General features: G+C 32.4%; 1 protein-coding gene across 3 annotated transcripts in view; it reads left to right on the forward strand.

Moving 5' to 3' along the window:
• Window positions 1–18,362, forward strand: part of LOC145249433 (ADP-ribose glycohydrolase OARD1-like) — a 146,572-nt gene that overhangs the window by 40,277 nt on the left and 87,933 nt on the right. Inside the window, exon 1 of one of the 3 annotated variants that reach the window (XM_080110992.1) lies at window positions 10,228–10,357. The exons of the other annotated variants lie outside the window; for them this stretch is intronic. The gene's annotated coding sequence lies outside the window, so the exon portion shown is untranslated. Of the gene's footprint in view, window positions 1–10,227; window positions 10,358–18,362 lie in introns of those variants that run through there. 3 annotated transcript variants of the gene reach the window in all.

Raw genomic sequence — 18,362 nt, forward strand, 5'->3', positions numbered from 1 at the left:
GCAGAAAACTCGACGTGAAATATGCTCAAGATAAAATACATGATTTCATTCAATCAATATCAAACAATTGTGACAATGAACATTATGAAAATATGATCCAACAAACGATGACAGACATGGAGATATCTGAAAAATCATACGCTCCACCAACAAAAAGAACTAGGGGAAATCGAATCAACTACAAAAGTGTATATTTTGAAATAATTCAAAACATCATTTCGTCACTAAAGGATCGATTCGCCAACATAGGAGACTTTTCATATTTTGAATTGCTCGATGTGAAGAAGTTTGAAGTTTTTTCCTGTACATTCCCTAAGCAACATATAGATGCGTTTCAGAAAAAATACCCTGGTATTTTTTACCTAAAATCCTTGACAAGTGAGCTCAGGTATTTGTATTCTGACAATGATTTCAAAAAATGTACCTCAAGTAAAGCTATTTTGGAGATGCTTCATGAACTCGGTTTTTTGTCTGCAATGTCTGAAACTGTGAGACTGATACAACTTTTCCTTACCATTCCTGCTACTTCAGTTTCAAATGAAAGAAGTTTCTTAACCTTGGACAGAATACGATCATTTTTAAGATGCACTATGGCTGAGGATCGACTTTCGTCTTTAGCCCGAATTTCAATTGAGAAGGAAATGCTTAAAGACTTAGAGCAAAGAAATGAATTGCACAATAAGGTAATAGAAAAATTTGCGGCCAAACCAAGACGCCTGGAGTTTATGCTAAAATGAGATGACCTTCCCAAAAACGCGCTTGACCTGCAGACACTCCTATTCAAAGGCATTTATAGATGAACACTAGCTGTAAAATGATGCAGCAAAAAAAAAAAAAAAGTTACATACAGAATCTTTATGAAAAAAATTATTTACGTACTACTACGGACTTCTACGAAGGTTCCGAGGTTTGAGGGTTTTTCTTACTATTAATATAAAATGACATAGAACCCGTATTTTTTGTAGATTTCTATGATTCAAAATTCACGAATAAACCATTCCTTAATGAAAAAAAAAAGGGATTGTGAAGTGCTAATAAAAAATCAATCATTTAATTATTTTATAATTCCATGAGACTAATGACCTGGCGATTTGTGGACTTAATTGCTAATCTGGTTAGTTGTCATTGTCATCAATTTCTTTATTCTAATAAACATATTTTTCTACTCATAGTAATGAATATCTCTTTTCTTCTATACTTTTGAAAGGGGGAAAATATCGTATCTACTGTATCAACAAGACCACAAATTATATAGTATCTTGATTGTTCACAAAAAAACAAAAACAAACACCATGCAAGGTACGTTAGTCAATCTGTGCTATGCAATGGAGAATCACGCAATAGCAACTATGATTACTTATTTGGGGCCACGGACCACGGATTGGGAACTAAAGTTGACTAAGGGCAGGGGAGGGGGGGGGGCACGACAAGCAATAATAGGCTAGAGTCGCCACTGATACATACATACATACATATATATATATATATATATATATATATATATATATATATATATATATATATATATATATATATATATATATGATCAAATTCAAGCCATGGTACTATTGCTAGCTAGTTTGTAGTTAGCAAGGAACGGACGCTTGTGCCTGGATAAGTTTTTATGTACGTAAATATATATATATATATATATATATATATATATATATATATATATATGTGTGTGTGTGTGTGTGTGTGTGTGTGTGTGTGCTTATTTAATTTCATTTTAGCTTTTATTAATACAAATCTTTAACTTATGAAGGTTGATTTAGCTACAGAGCATATGCAAATAAATGACAAAAGTCTAGATTCCAAATTTCAAGATGTTGTCCATCTTAACGTTTATTTCTTTAAGCATGTATATGTAAAATTGTTAAAATGTTAAATTGTTAAAATGTACAATTCTTGACAGCACCTGTTTCGTAGCGCAGAATCATTCATGTAATTATTATGTCAATTTTTGAATTAATTCCTCTCTTACTCATCAGAAGAATAGAAACTCATCAGCTTTTAAAAGAAAATAAAGAAATACGGTCATGATTACAAAATTCGGAAGAGAAGTTGCAATTGCTTTGTTTTTTAGTTACGCCAATTTGATTTTTGAAAAATTCAAAGATGGCGTAACTAAAAGAAAACACAATTGCATTAGCGGAATAAATTCACAAATTGACATAATAAGTACATAAATGATTCTGCGTTACGAAACAGGTGCTGTCAAGAATTGAGCATTTTAACATGCTTAAATAAATAAAAATAAGATGGGCAACATTTTGTAATTTGGAATATAGACCTTTTATCACTTATATATATATATATATATATATATATATATACTTAATTTCATCACACAAATTTAATATATAAAAATGTAATTTTATGCGTAAATTTTCAGTATTTACTTCAACAGTGCTCGCTACATAGGTAAAGCTAGGTAATAAATTATAAAAATACATATAGCAATTAAGCTACACAGAATATTTTGCTTAAGCCTGACGAATTCTCACGAGAATGAAATGCGGAATATTCTGTGTAGCCTAATTGCCATATATATTTTTATAACTTACTATATATATATATATATATATATATATATATATGTATATATATATATATATATATGTGTGTGTGTGTGTGTGTTTTATTTTTTATTACCGTATCTTTCTGTTAAGTTACATTATTGTTTCAGCTACTTGGCCGTTTTTTTTGGCCGTCGGTAGCTTCCTCAGACTTTTACGGTATTGAGCACTTTCTTCAGTTTTTATTAATTACCATTTCCATTAAATATATATATATATATATATATATATATATATATATATATATATATATAGATACACTTTAGGGATTCGAATTTAATTATAAATTATCAATCATCTTGCTTTATATATATACATATATATATATATATATATATATATATAATATTTAGTAAAAAGATAAATAATTGTAAATTATATATCAGTTTCAAAAGGAAAGAACAAACAAAATCATTTTGTTCTTTCATTTTGAAACTGATTGATAATTTACAATTATTAATCTTTTTACTCAATATTAATATAGCTCTAGGACACATATACCTATTGAGCTTATTCTATGTCTACAGTACTATTGTCACTGTTCTTTTAAAAGTATTAATACATTTATTAATACATTAAAATAAACTCTGCTTTTTAGACTCCAGGTATAATTCCCTCAATAAAATAATATATATATATATATATAAATATTTATATATATATATATGTATACATATATATATATTACTGCCTTCCATAGTTGTTGTCGTCTCGCCAACTAATATATATTATTTATTAGTTATTTATTAAAAATTAAAAGCTGGTTGTATTTTGTCGATTGGTTTCTTTTATTTGACACTCGACAAGATTTCATTTCTCAAAAACCTATGATAACTTATGACTAGGGTTATGACAAGAGAATATTCTTATCTTTGTTTTGATAACTTATGACTAGGGCTATGACAAGAGAATATTCTTTTATTTGTTTTGATAACTTATGACTAGGGCTATGACAAGAGAATATTCTTACATTTGTTTTGATAACTTATGACTAGGGCTATGACAAGAGAATATTCTTATATTTGTTTTGATAACTTATGACTAGGGCTATGACAAGAGAATATTCTTTTATTTGTTTTGATAACTTATGACTAGGGCTATGACAAGAGAATATTCTTACATTTGTTTTGATAACTTATGACTAGGGCTATGACAAGAGAATATTCTTATATTTGTTTTGATAACTTATGACTAGGGCTATGACAAGAGAATATTCTTTTATTTGTTTTGATAACTTATGACTAGGGCTATGACAAGAGAATATTCTTACATTTGTTTTGATAACTTATGACTAGGGCTATGACAAGAGAATATTCTTATATTTGTTTTGATAACTTATGACTAGGGCTATGACAAGAGAATATTCTTTTATTTGTTTTGATAACTTATGACTAGGGCTATGACAAGAGAATATTCTTACATTTGTTTTGATAACTTATGACTAGGGCTATGACAAGAGAATATTCTTACATTTGTTTTGATAACTTATGACTAGGGATATGACAAGAGAATATTCTTATATTTGTTTTGATAACTTATGACTAGGGCTATGACAAGAGAATATTCTTACATTTGTTTTGATAACTTATGACTAGGGCTATGACAAGAGAATATTCTTATATTTGTTTTGATAACTTATTACTAGATCTATGACAAGAGAATATTCTTTTATTTGTTTTGATAACTTATGACTAGGGCTATGACAAGAGAATATTCTTACATTTGTTTTGATAACTTATGACTAGGGCTATGACAAGAGAATATTCTTATATTTGTTTTGATAACTTATGACTAGGGCTATGACAAGAGAATATTCTTTTATTTGTTTTGATAACTTATGACTAGGGCTATGACAAGAGAATATTCTTACATTTGTTTTGATAACTTATGACTAGGGCTATGACAAGAGAATATTCTTACATTTGTTTTGATAACTTATGACTAGGGATATGACAAGAGAATATTCTTATATTTGTTTTGATAACTTATGACTAGGGCTATGACAAGAGAATATTCTTTTATTTGTTTTGATAACTTATGACTAGGGCTATGACAAGAGAATATTCTTATATTTGTTTTGATAACTTATGACTAGGGCTATGACAAGAGAATATTCTTACATTTGTTTTGATAACTTATGACTAGGGCTATGACAAGAGAATATTCTTATATTTGTTTTGATAACTTATGACTAGGGCTATGACAAGAGAATATTCTTACATTTGTTTTGATAACTTATGACTAGGGCTATGACAAGAGAATATTCTTACATTTGTTTTGATAACTTATGACTAGGGCTATGACAAGAGAATATTCTTACATTTGTTTTGATAACTTATGACTAGGGATATGACAAGAGAATATTCTTATATTTGTTTTGATAACTTATGACTAGGGCTATGACAAGAGAATATTCTTTTATTTGTTTTGATAATTTATGACTAGGGCTATGACAAGAGAATATTCTTACATTTGTTTTGATAACTTATGACTAGGGCTATGACAAGAGAATATTCTTACATTTATTTTGATAACTTATGACTAGGGCTATGACAAGAGAATATTCTTACATTTGTTTTGATAACTTATGACTAGGGATATGACAAGAGAATATTCTTATATTTGTTTTGATAACTTATGACTAGGGCTATGACAAGAGAATATTCTTACATTTGTTTTGATAACTTATGACTAGGGCTATGACAAGAGAATATTCTTGTATTTTTTTGACTCTCCAGTATATATCTAACACAATTAGACACAGTTAATCAATCGAGAACCACATCACTCTATCTAAAAGCTTATAAGATATTAACTGATATATTCTCGATAGTCAAAATAATGAAAAGAATATTCTTCTGTCATAGCCTTCTTATGACCAGTTATTTTTGAAGTAACAGAAAAGACTATTTTTTGGTAAAAAAAAAAATGGAACATTGAATGTGACTATTTTTACAATACTCTTTATAATAACTTTTTTTTTTTTTTTAAATGAAAATCGGCGAAATCTGAGACAGGATTCTTCTTTTTTAATTTATACCTACGTTACAATTTTTTATTTTTTTCTAAGAAAAAACAGTGAAATCCGAGACAGAATTTGTTTGTAAGTTACACGTTATAATTATATAGTTTAAGACAGGAGGAGGCACTCGACATTGACGGGTCGTAAAATACGCTTAAATATATTTTAATTTATGCATTGTTTATTATTAGAGATCCAATTCTCTGTTTAATATGATATTGTTCCTAATACGACGCACTAATTTCAAAAGATCAAAAACATGACATTGACAGAACGAGAGCATGATAACACTATTGATGAAAAAAAGGATTCCGTTTGAAATTCCGTAAAAATTCAGATTCGAAAGACAGATTCCCGTGTTTGACACGATAAACCTAGAGAAAACCGGAGGTTACATCGATCGAAAAAAGTCAGATACATAACAGGAAGGTGCTTATAAGTTAATATTAAAATTAAAATCGGATTATTGATATTTAATATTTTTTCACAAATTCCTATGAAGGCATGCATAAATGAGATAATTTCAAAATAAAAAACGACTAAAATTTGACGACATGAATTCGCAAATTTCTTCAATTAAGAAAAGCTAATTCATCATTCACAGACGAAATGCGTTTTTTTTTTCTCTCTCTTTTTATGTTATCGCTTTTTGTGCGGGTGGGGATTAATTTTAAAGAAATAAACGAATGGAAAAAATAAATGAATGGAAAAAATGCGATTGTATACGAGTTTCTGTGAGGGCGTTTTTCTTCCTTGATGAGACCTCAGGGTCAACACAACAAAAAAAACCTGCGAAAATATCGCCTGTTTGTTTGTTTGTTTGTTTTTTGTTTTTTTTTTAGTCGATGAGAATCTAGTGTGCGAATCAGTGAATTGCTGGACTGCGTTTGGCAAAGCCGTGCTAATAACTAACAAACAATAGAAAACAGGAGAAAAATACGAGAAAGGAACGGATCGCCATGGAACGACGATACATTAAAGACGAAATATTACCCCACATCAGTATTGTCTTCGGTTTGTGGTTGTACCATTTGTTTGTGTGTCCGAAGTGCAGTCGTTTGCACAGTTCCCAGTGTATTACTTTCCTCATGCAGTTCTGTATGTTCTTGTATTCTTTACGGGCTAGTTTTCTACATTTACTTATTATATAGTTTACTGTTTCGTCTCTTTGTACACAGTGTACATTTAATATTTTCCGGTGATTTATCTATTTTAGCTTTAATATACAGTGACACGCAAAAGTATTGGATACATTTTATTTTTCTTCATAATTTTCTAATTAGGGTCCAAGATTTTACCTACAATTTGGAAGCATATTCCTGTTACTGTTCCAACTTATATTTGCGGTATCAAAGTTTAGAAAGTTTAATGTATATTCCTTATACTAAACTTCTATTGTATACTTTTGTTTCTAAGAGTTTCCTCGCACTTCTAAAGGATTATTATTATTATTATTATTATTATTATTATTATTATTATTATTATTATTATTGTTATTATTGTTTCTGTTGTTATAATTATTTTCATTATTATTATTTATTATTATGATTATTATTATTATTATTTATTGTAATTATTGTTATTATTTTCATTATTATTATTTTCATTATTATTATTGTTATTATTATTTTCATTATTATTATCATTATGATTATTATTGATATTATTATTTCTAGTAGTAGTTTCTACTACTACTACTACTACTACTACTACTTCTACTACTACTATTACTACTACTACTACTTAGTAAGAGCTTTCACGCAGACCATCGTCAGAGATTTCTCGTTCCCAATAACCGGTGGCGTGTCCTGGAGTCTAAGTGAGAACAAGTCTTCCCAGATTTCAAGTAATCACCACCTCTTTCAATAAACTTTGCAAATTAGTTAGTGCTATCGCAATAGCCGTTTACCATTGATTTTTGGTTGGTAGTGACCATTAGTCTTCGCTAGGATTTGGGTGGCAATAAGCCTCCCCAAGGTCCCAGTTCTCTTCGCACTAATCCAATGGAGGTCTAGTTACTGATTTTTTTCCTCAGTCCTTCCATCCTCCTTTAACCTTCCTCACTTATTTGGTGTGCACAAAAAAGAAGCCGAGGGCGTTAAACTTACAATTCTACAAGTTCAATTTTCATAATTTCATGTGGTTTTACTTCTGTAGCGCGTATGGATCGTGTGAATTAGTTTCCACATTCAAGAGTTTTCCTTAATATTTCAGCCGTTTTCATTATTGTTATCCGTTGTATATTTCTCTCTGACTGCATCGGCTAAATGACGAGTCGTTACATCAGGCCAAAATGACGAGTTCTTATGAAGATCAAACGCGAAAAATTATGTGTAGCTTAATTGCCATAAATATTTTCATGACTTACTACCTGGCTCTATAACGTATTGAAAACTGTTGAAGTAAATACTGAAAGTTGGTTAATAGAAATGTTATATGGATAAATAAAATAATAATCTAATATATATATAAGGTTATATGTCTGTCTGTCCGTCTCCATATTTTTAATCTGTATCTCCTCCGAAACAAAAAGTCGCAGAGCGGCGCTAGTGACGTCAAATGATTGGGGGTTTTATGGACCGTTCTTTTATTGGACTTTAGCCGCTTTTAAGCGGTCACAAATGGGTCAAAATTGAAAAAAAAAATCGTTATACATTTTGTACATTCATCTTAATTTATGTTCAATTTTAAATTTTAATCAGTTCATATGCGTGTCACGTTGGTACAGTGGTAACGTCACCAGCTTTGAATAAAGTTTTGATTCTAGCTGATGGCACCCAAATATTTTTTTCTTACTTTGCAAACCACGACTCTATAATAATATATAGGAAATCTGGACAAATTAAAATATATTTAAGCATATTTTACGCCTGGGCAAAGCTGGGCGCCCCCACCTCGCTATACATATATATATATATATATATATATATATATATATATATATATATATATATATATATATATATGTATATATAAAGGATGAAACACTAGTGTATGTAGGTATTTAATTATTATAGTAAAAAAATAATTATGACAGCCCCTTTAAGAAATTCGTTTCTTATCGTTGAGCACTTTCAGTTGAATTAAAAGTCGGTCAATTTAGCTCTTATGCGTAGATCATCGTATAACGATTTGATCACTGTCTGTCTGACGTAATGAACATTTAAATTAAAATGTTTAAAATTCAACGCTATTTCACACGGTTAATGGTAGCCGAATGGATACGGCCTCCGCTAATCGAGCCAGAGATGTCTCGTGTCGCGGGGTTCGAATCGTTCGACTGGTAGTAATCGTGACACCCTGCACTGAAGAATCCCGAAAGGATGAAACACTAGTGTCTGTAGGTATTTAATTATTATAGTAAAAAAATAATTATATATATATATATGTGTGTGTGTAGAAATATATTTTCTTATTATATATCAATCCTTATTTAAGAAGCTCAATGTAATGAATTCTCTCTCGCTTTCTCTCTCTCTTTCTCTCTCTCTCTCTCTATATATATAGTCTTGGAAGTTTTTTTTTTACCTTTAAAATTATACAAAAAACTAATTTAATTTTTATATTTTTTATCATTCGTTAGAAAACTATTTAGTTAGTAAGTCATTTAATGACCTGCAATCACTGCATCAACTTGCTCTCTCGAATTCACTACAGTACTAATGTAATTTAAGGGATCATCAGTTGTTTACCATGAAACACTGTTTCGAGGATTTAATATATATATATATATATATATATATATATATATATATATATATATATATATATATCATTATTCGAATCTCATGACCGGCGGAAATTGCTACTCTACACTGATAACTGCGAAAGCATGAAACACTAGTGTTTGTAGGTATAAATGAATAATTATTATTTCATTCTAATTATCAAGTCCCTTTAAGAATACTTATAGATGGGCACTGTCTGCGGAATTATAACTAAGTCAACTAGCGTCTTATGCAATGTTCACAATTCCGCTCGTGCGAACACTCTTGATTGTCATTATACTCTGCCGAATTCGGCGTTTAATAATTCTTAATTCCCTTCCTTCTCGTGCTAATTGTTTAGTGACCTTGACGTAGAGGTTCAGCAAATGGCGACTTTGTAACTGGGTTCGAATTTCATAATCGGTAGGAATTGTTACGTTACACTGATGATTGCGTAAGTATCCTCGAGTCTCAAGGCTCGCTCATAAAAGGTCTATGATTGCATAACTACTTTCAAGCTTCAAATATTCCTATTTTTATTAAATTTTAATCGTATGTATAATTTTTCAGGGGAAGCAAATGGAAATGTTTCCGTATCTGCAAATTATCCTCCATGTGCCAACGTCTAAGTTACTCCTCGGACAGAATCCTCTTAGAACTTCAAACTTCGATTTTAAATAAATTTAAGTTATTACGTTAACAAGAAAGTTCTCGCTGAATTTTTAGTTTGCCTTTCAAATGAAATATTTTCAAATAAGTTGTTATAATACCTTTACTTTATATATTATTTTAAAGATCACTTCTCGCTCTATATAAGCATTTAAATTACAATCATTTTAAAACAATTATGTCTTCTTTCCATAATGTTGAATACAAGATGGAAAATAGCAATTTCACATAATTTTCTTATTTCAATTTAAGCTCGGCCAAACCCCCACTGAAACAGCTTGCAAGATCAACAAGCGATTGGCCCAGGAACCACTGGTGAACGCACAGCACAATACCTAAATAATTATATTTAACATACATCGAACTTCATAAATAAAAGGGTAAGTATAAATAAAGGGTAAAATATAATTGAATAAGCATATTTTCCCCATATGCATATATATATATTTAAATATTAATAATGAAATTTATATATATATATATATATATATATATATATATATATATATATATATATATATATATATATATATATAAGTGAAATTGTATGTGCGTGTCCGTATGTGTACATTTTCCTACCAAACTACTCTGTAATTTGACATAAGGAGTATTGAGATTTTGGAAAAAATTTTAATCGGTTTTCGGCCAGAAATGTGGCTGTCAAGGAGTCAAAGTTCAACAATTTGATCTTTGAACACTCTACCAAACTCCTCCGCCAATTTTGTGTCTAAACACTTAAAATTTTAGAAGTAGATTACTTTTTTTAACGGGGCTGATATAGTTATTTACTATAATAATTAATAAATACCTACAGACCCAAGTGTTTCATCCTTTCGGGAATCATCAGTATAGAGTGCCATATATATATATATATATATATATATATATATATATATATATATATATATATATATATATATATATATAGTGCCATCCACTTTATATATATATATATATATATATATATATATATATATATATATATATATATATAGTCATCCATATACATTACTGTTTCGCTTCTTCACAGCTCATCAGTGCGGCTAGACAGGCAGCTGCCTCAAGCCAAGATCGAAACCCGACCGCCCAAATGACAGTCAAGGCTTCTCACCATTGTGCTATACGGCTGCTGCTGTGTGGGTAATATGAAAACGTGTATATTTAGGCAGCATGATTTCATACAAACAAACAGTTAAAAGACCAAAGAACTTTTGTTTAGTTATAGCGTTTTTATTTATCAGTTTTTCTGATGATGTTTTTTTATTTTGTATTGATCAAATGTATTAATAAATGTCCCAGTGTTAGATTTTTTATCTTCGAAGTATGTCGTGATTATTATTTCTTATTTGCTTTTCGTCTTTCGTCAAGACATCGTCAGGAGAATGTGTAAGGTTTTATTGTGCTTACGGGCGAATGGAGGTAAGTAGCATATGAAACGGTTAATGCGTGTGAAGCCGTTTTTGTCCAGTGGGGAAGGAGTAAGTGTCCGGTTTTGTGGTGAGGGTAGGTTCAGAAGGTGAAAGAGGGCATTTTAAAATATTTTGGCTAGATTGGTATATATATATATATATATATATATATATATATATATATGTGTGTGTGTGTGTGTGTGTGTGTGTGTGTGTGTGTGTGTGTGTGTGTGTGTGTTAAGACTTTACGTTTTATTTGTTATTTCCCCCAAAGACAGTTGAATCATCTATTATATTCGATCATTCAATCAATTTTCAAATCATAAATATTCATGCCATTACGTGTGTTTCCTTTTTATTAAGCGACATCGTTTTTAAGCGTGCACAACATGTGATGAAATGCCGAGTGCCAAGACGTCCATTACTCTATGGGCAACGATTGCTTCGAAGTTGCGAGAAATCGCGGGGTGCGAAGTCAACGTGTTTTTTTTCTACCGCACCTCGCTATAGGCAATTTTTTTTTTTTTTTTTTTTAAATGATGAAAAAATATATTGCGTCTAAATTTGATTCACAAGTTATAATAGTTTGCGTCACATTCTTTCTTGCAAACACGAAGTATCGGACAACTTTTCAAGAAGATTTTTATATATTTTCTTTAGCTTGTAACAATTTACTTACAGGCTGTCAATACGTCTAGGTCAGAGAAATGCGTCAGTTCCCCTGGCATTCCATTTGGAAGGGTTGGGGGCACCTGAAGCAGTGTAAAAATTAATTCACACGAGTTCGAGTGTTGCGACAAATGAAGTACTGAGAGCGCTGACGCATTTTACCGGACACGGCGTGTCGATACATCTTAAAGAAATTGTCCCAGTCTCAAGAAAATATGTAAAAATCTTCTTTTTTTCAAGTCCATTCTTTATCATTTGTTTCTAGAAAACATTTCTCAGTCACGCAAATCGACACGTCTTTTTATATAATACTAGCAGGCCGCTCGGCGTTGCCCAGTCGTAAAATACGCATAAATATTACATTTTAATTAATGCAGAATTCTTATTTATTATAAACAGAAATACCGTAGGTATTAAACATAACGTTAAATTCCTTTTAAAAATAAATTTAAAAAAAAAACGTGCATATAAGTATTATTTTTTTTCTAAACAGTTCACTTCTTGTAAGTAAAAAAGTACTTAATCTGAGATCGAAACCAAAAGCTAAATACAGTGAGTCAATTGATTGAGATTGTCGGACTGACTTCCTCATCTTGGTTATTATCGTCACAACGTTTCGGCCGTTTTACCCTCCGGCCTTCATCAGGTGTTTTGTATCGAACTGGGGAACCGTTTGTTAGGAGTCTCGAACCCAACCCTTTATTATTATTACGGGGGTACCGTGTTCGGACTCCAGCTAGGCTCTGGGACATAGTTGCTGATTCTCTGTTTTGAATATTAATTTTTCACTACCTTCGCACCTTTGGGTAAGTTGAACTTTGATACAACGTCTAGGACCATTCGGCCATATGTCACTATGACAATTCTTAGTTGTTTTTTGTTAATGTTAAACCTATGTTGTTATTCAAGGTTTTCTCTCTCTATCAGAGGTGTCCAAATTGCATTCAGATCTATGCTTGGTTTGCTCAGTAGGTTGTTATGTCCGAGCATGTGAGCTGTTTCTTTAACTTTTCTCACTTTCCGGTGGGTCTCTCTGTTTATTATTTTTACTTCATCCCATAGGGGGCGATGGTCCCCCCTCTCCATCCAGACATGGTTGGCTATACCCGATTTTTCCGTCTCCCCATTTAGTTACCGCTTTTCGGTGTTCTTCCACCCTTACTTAAAGGGGGCGGCATGTTTCACTCTTGTAAACCTTTCTGCAACTGCATGGGATGGAGTATATGCAGTTTTTGGTCATGTTCTCCTCCATGCGGGGCTTCACTCGTACCAGGTGTCGTCTGAGTGTTGACTCGCTTTTGAATACCGTCCTGATGTTGTAGGGGGCACATATTCTCTGAATCTTTTCGGAGATGCCTCGTATGTATGGTAGGCAGACCGTTGGAGGTTTTTGGGTTTCATTCTCCTCTCTTATACTATTAACACGTCTGATGGATAGTATGCTAGGGTTGGGTTCGAGACTCCTAACACACGGTTCCCCAGTTCGATACAGAACACCTGATGAAGGCCGGAGGGTAAAACGGCCGAAACGTTGTGACGATAACAACCAAGATGAGGAAGTCAGTCCGACAATCTCAATCAATGAAAAACCTCATCTCAAAAATACAGACAATTACTACAGTGAGTCAAGTACGATAACCATTAGATCAGCTTGGCACGACCTTTTAAAAGGTTTTTCAAACCTACTTATTCTTAACATAAGTAATCTGTTATGTGAATGATTCACGCATGCGCACTCGTGAAACGATTGACAAACAGACGAAAATCCAATGTCTTTCACGTACCCATCTTTTAATGTTGACACCTTGTCAGCACCTTTTTCCGAATGAAAACCAAGTAAAAAGTTTTCCACGTGTCTGAATATTCTATATACCAAAATTTCAAGTTAGTAGATAAAAACTTTGTTGGATATATAGGTTTAGAAGTGTCCTCACAAACACACATTCTCACTTTTATAGCTATATAGATTAGTACTCTTTGTCTGTCTGTCCGTTTGTCTGTCTGTCTGAAACTATTAGGCTAATCTAGGTGACATTTTCTACGAGCCTTTGTCATGATACAGTGCAGCAAACTAAGTATTATGGGATCCATTCGATTCACAATTAAAAATTAATAGGTATTAATAAGGATTAGTCACCAAAATACCACATTTACTCTCATAGTTTGTTCGGAAACTACCAGGTCGATTTGGCTGATTTCTTTTTATAAATTTTTGTTTTAGTAAAGTACAGCGAATTAAGTATTATGGTATACATCCGATGCACAGTTAGAAAGTAATAAGGATTGATAGGGATTTAACCATATAAAACCAGTAGAGCCTAAGCTTCAACCGTGTCTATGTGCAGACATCACTTTAATGAAACTATCATTAAGGTACAAGTTTTCTTTTGCATAAATCATTGAATTCGTTCAAAAAGTTTCGCAAACAAAATAAAAGACAAAAGCTTACATGCATAGATACACAGACGCACATATACACACACAAACACACACATACGCACACACATACACATATATATACACATATACACACACATATACACACATATATACACACATACACAAATATGCACACACATACACAAACATATACACACATACAGACACATACACACAAACACGTACACATATACACACATATACACACGTATACACACATATGGTCTCAGCAAAGACAACAAATGCAGGTTCTGCCACACAGAAGTAGAGAGTGTGAGCCACCTGATTTCTAGCTGTAAGGTTCTGCTAGGGGACGGCTACTATACAATGCGACACAATGAAGTATGCAAATATCTCCACTGGACGATCTGCAATAAGTTAAATATCGAATGCAGCAAGAAGTCATGGGAACATATACCCGAAAGAACAGTCGGAAACAAGTCATATACCATCCACTATGACTATGCAATCCCTACAGCCACGTACCTAGAAAACGGAGCTATAAAACCCGACATTGTAATATGGGACAAGAAGGAGAAGGAAGCAACCTTGGTGGAAGTTAGTGTCCCGAATGATGCTGGGTTAAACAGAGCTGAGAGGGAAAAGATTACCAAATACCAGGGTCTTATGTATGACATGAAAAGAAACTGGAACCTTAAGAAGATCTCTATCATTCCAGTAATTATAGGAGCAACCGGACTTATGAAAAAGAATTTTACAAACTATCTTACAAATATACCAGGTAAGCCAAGTGCAAAGGAGATTCAAACAATTGCACTTAAAGGGACGGTTAGAATCTTAAAAAGATCTCTCGGTTGGAGTGTCTAAAATAGCAGGTGTATGTTTGGCATCTGGTAGGATGCCCCATCCCTGGCTTACACAAAATGATAAGAAAAATGAAAAAATAGAGAGAAACATACTATGATCAGCGGAGAGACTGTTTCGCTTTATCACAACGTTTCCGTACGGCTACAGTAGCAGCTTCCTCAAACTGGGATCGAAATTTGATCGCCAAGACGGAGGTTCTAACCCCTACGCTATTTTAGATGAGACTTACAATCATCAATATTGTCCAAACGCCGTAAATTTCATTTGTTTGCACAAGAAGCATTGCATTATACGCTTATGGCAGTTTGTTATTTCACTCACCAGTATGCTCACCCCACCCCTCCCCCACAAAAAAGCATCGATAAACAGACTGTTTTGCTGTAGTACAGATTTTCAGTTCAGCTAGACCAGCAGCTGTTTCATGTTTATTATATGGAATGAGTTGGCATACATGAAGACAAACAATTTTTAAAATATCAACACAAAAATATGTTTAAAACGTTTATAAGTTTTGATATTTGGATTTGCAAACTCTAATTTTCATCATGACAATACTGGAGTTTACAAATTTAAATATTGCAACTCATGAACGTTGCAAACATATATAGGTTTTGGAGACGGCGAAATTTTAATTAAAATAAATTACAGAAAAGATATTTTTATTACGCAAATATGTGATTTATTACAAAGATTAATATTTTTTATTTTATAATTTAAATACAGTTTTGAGCATATGGCCTCATGATTCGCGTGGATCGAATTTTCACAAACTCTGCGCATTAAATTAGGCTGTATACCAGCAATTACGCGTTGCATGTTGTCTTTAAGGGGTTTATTGTGTCTGGCTTATCAACGTAGATATGTGAATTTACATACCTCGAAAGCAAATAATCTAATGTGATTAAATCACTCGGGCGAAGTAGCCAGTTGACAAGTCCATTTCGTGAAATTATTTGTTTATCAAAATTATTTTTTATTATTCGGTTTATTCTAAAGATTCATTTTGAATTTCATAATTTAAATACAATTTCGGACATATGGCCCGCAGCCCGAACGTATATGTCATAAGCAGGAATCATAAGTCGCATCCTCCGCTTGGTGAGGATGGCGAACCCACGTGACTTATTTTTCGCCATTGCTTCCGATCCAGGGCAAATTGGTTGATGGACGCCCAACTGTTGAGAGATGACCAATCAAAAACATTTTCTCTCCATCTTTTTCTTGGCTTTCTTCTGCTTCTTTTGCCTTCTAACATACGATCAAAGCATAACAGTTAATCGTTTGATATGCCCCAAAAGTTTAAAGGTTTTAGTCTTGATTTTATCAAATAGAGACGGGTCCTGGATATGACCTTAAACTATATCCGATGGTGAGGCCCCATTTTGCGGGCTTTGGGGAGTGTGGAGCCACCCTTTAATTGCCATTGCTCCCAGGTCCACTCTGACCCGGAGTGGTAGTACCTGTCAGCGTCCTAACTATGGGTTAAATAGAAACCGACTAAAAAAAACAACAAATATACTCTATTAAAAAATTGTTCTTCAAAATCACTGGATTCGGCATTAAATAACCTGAAAAGGGTCGATATGCCGTCAAACAAAAACAATCAACTAACAACCAAATAGAGGCGGTAAGGAAGTTGTTTGACGGAAAGTGGATTTTTTTTTCGATTAGGCGATGTCCAGTAATGAAACGCATTACATGATTTTGAAACACCTCAATGCGATTAGATGGATGCCGGAAAGTCTTCTACTCCAATAGTTTCTTTCCTCGAAGTGTTAGACGTTAGAATTCTCTCCCATTTTTCTGCTTCCCATAATTGTACTAACACATAGAAGTTTACATGAAATACGAACAGACAGATTGCTACTCAACTCCCCACATAGTTTTTTTTACACCACTAATGAAGGCCTAGAGGCCACTTGATGATAAGGATTAATCAGTGTATGATAGTCAATGGGACAATATCGTAGTAATCGTTAGTGGAAATTTGGTAGATTTGGTTATTTTAAGAGGACGGCTCATCAAAAACTTGTTTACGTTGGACTTGAAGACGACCATATTGTAGTCAGCTGGAAGGTAGGAAAACGGAGAGAGAGCATGCAATTCTAAGAAAAAAAAGCTTTATTCGTGGAATCTACATTTAAGTTTGGGCACAGATAAAGAGTGGGGGAAATTGTTGATAGTTCCATGTAGATATAATCTCAAATAGTAAATCCTTATGTACAAGTGGTAATATGACCTATTTTGGGTGAATAAGAGTAAAAATATATATTATTGATGTTTTAAAGTGAATACGGAATACTAACTTATTTCGACTTCTCTTGGTTTTAATTTATTGAAGTGATCTTTAAAACTTCTTATTAGATAGTAATCTGATGGTCCGAGTTTAAGTGAATATGGTGAGTGATGCACAAGTCCCAAGATGGAATGAACATAAAGATAATATTGAACTCATTTTCAAACTCTAAACAATTTATGACATATTCGATTGCCGGGAAAAGTAATTTGGTATGTCTGCACCGTAGGTATGTTCCTAGAAAGGGATGTTACATCCTGGCATGGCACACCAGCTCCCCGATTGTTAAACATGACATAACGATAGACACATTTGAATCAAGTTGTTGGCATGTCTTCTTGACAAGTTTTCCTTTCACGTTTTGTGTTGAGTTCTTAGCGTCATTAGGAGTCATTAATGGTAAAGTGCACGCTATATAAGATGAGCTATTAGTGGTGGGACGATTCCAATACAATTACCGATTCCGTACTAAATTCCTGATTCCGATACAATTATCGTTTTCGATTCTGATTCTTTATAAATCTATTAATACTTAACTATAAAGTCGTCATTTTCCCCGATTGCCATAAAAACACAACTTAATTGTGCAAATATTTTCTCAAGCGTAAAAATATATTTGGGGGGGGGGTGATCTATATATTTTACTTTCACTGGTACTTTAAAATTATAAATATTTATTTTTTATCATTACTAATAGCAATGGAAGATTTTGCTTAAAACAAAATAAAATAAAAAGACAATAAA

The sequence above is a fragment of the Euprymna scolopes genome, chromosome 28 (assembly GCF_053919585.1).
Source record: "Euprymna scolopes isolate OS-2025 chromosome 28, ASM5391958v1, whole genome shotgun sequence".
In the NCBI taxonomy this organism is placed as follows: domain Eukaryota; kingdom Metazoa; phylum Mollusca; class Cephalopoda; order Sepiida; family Sepiolidae; genus Euprymna; species Euprymna scolopes.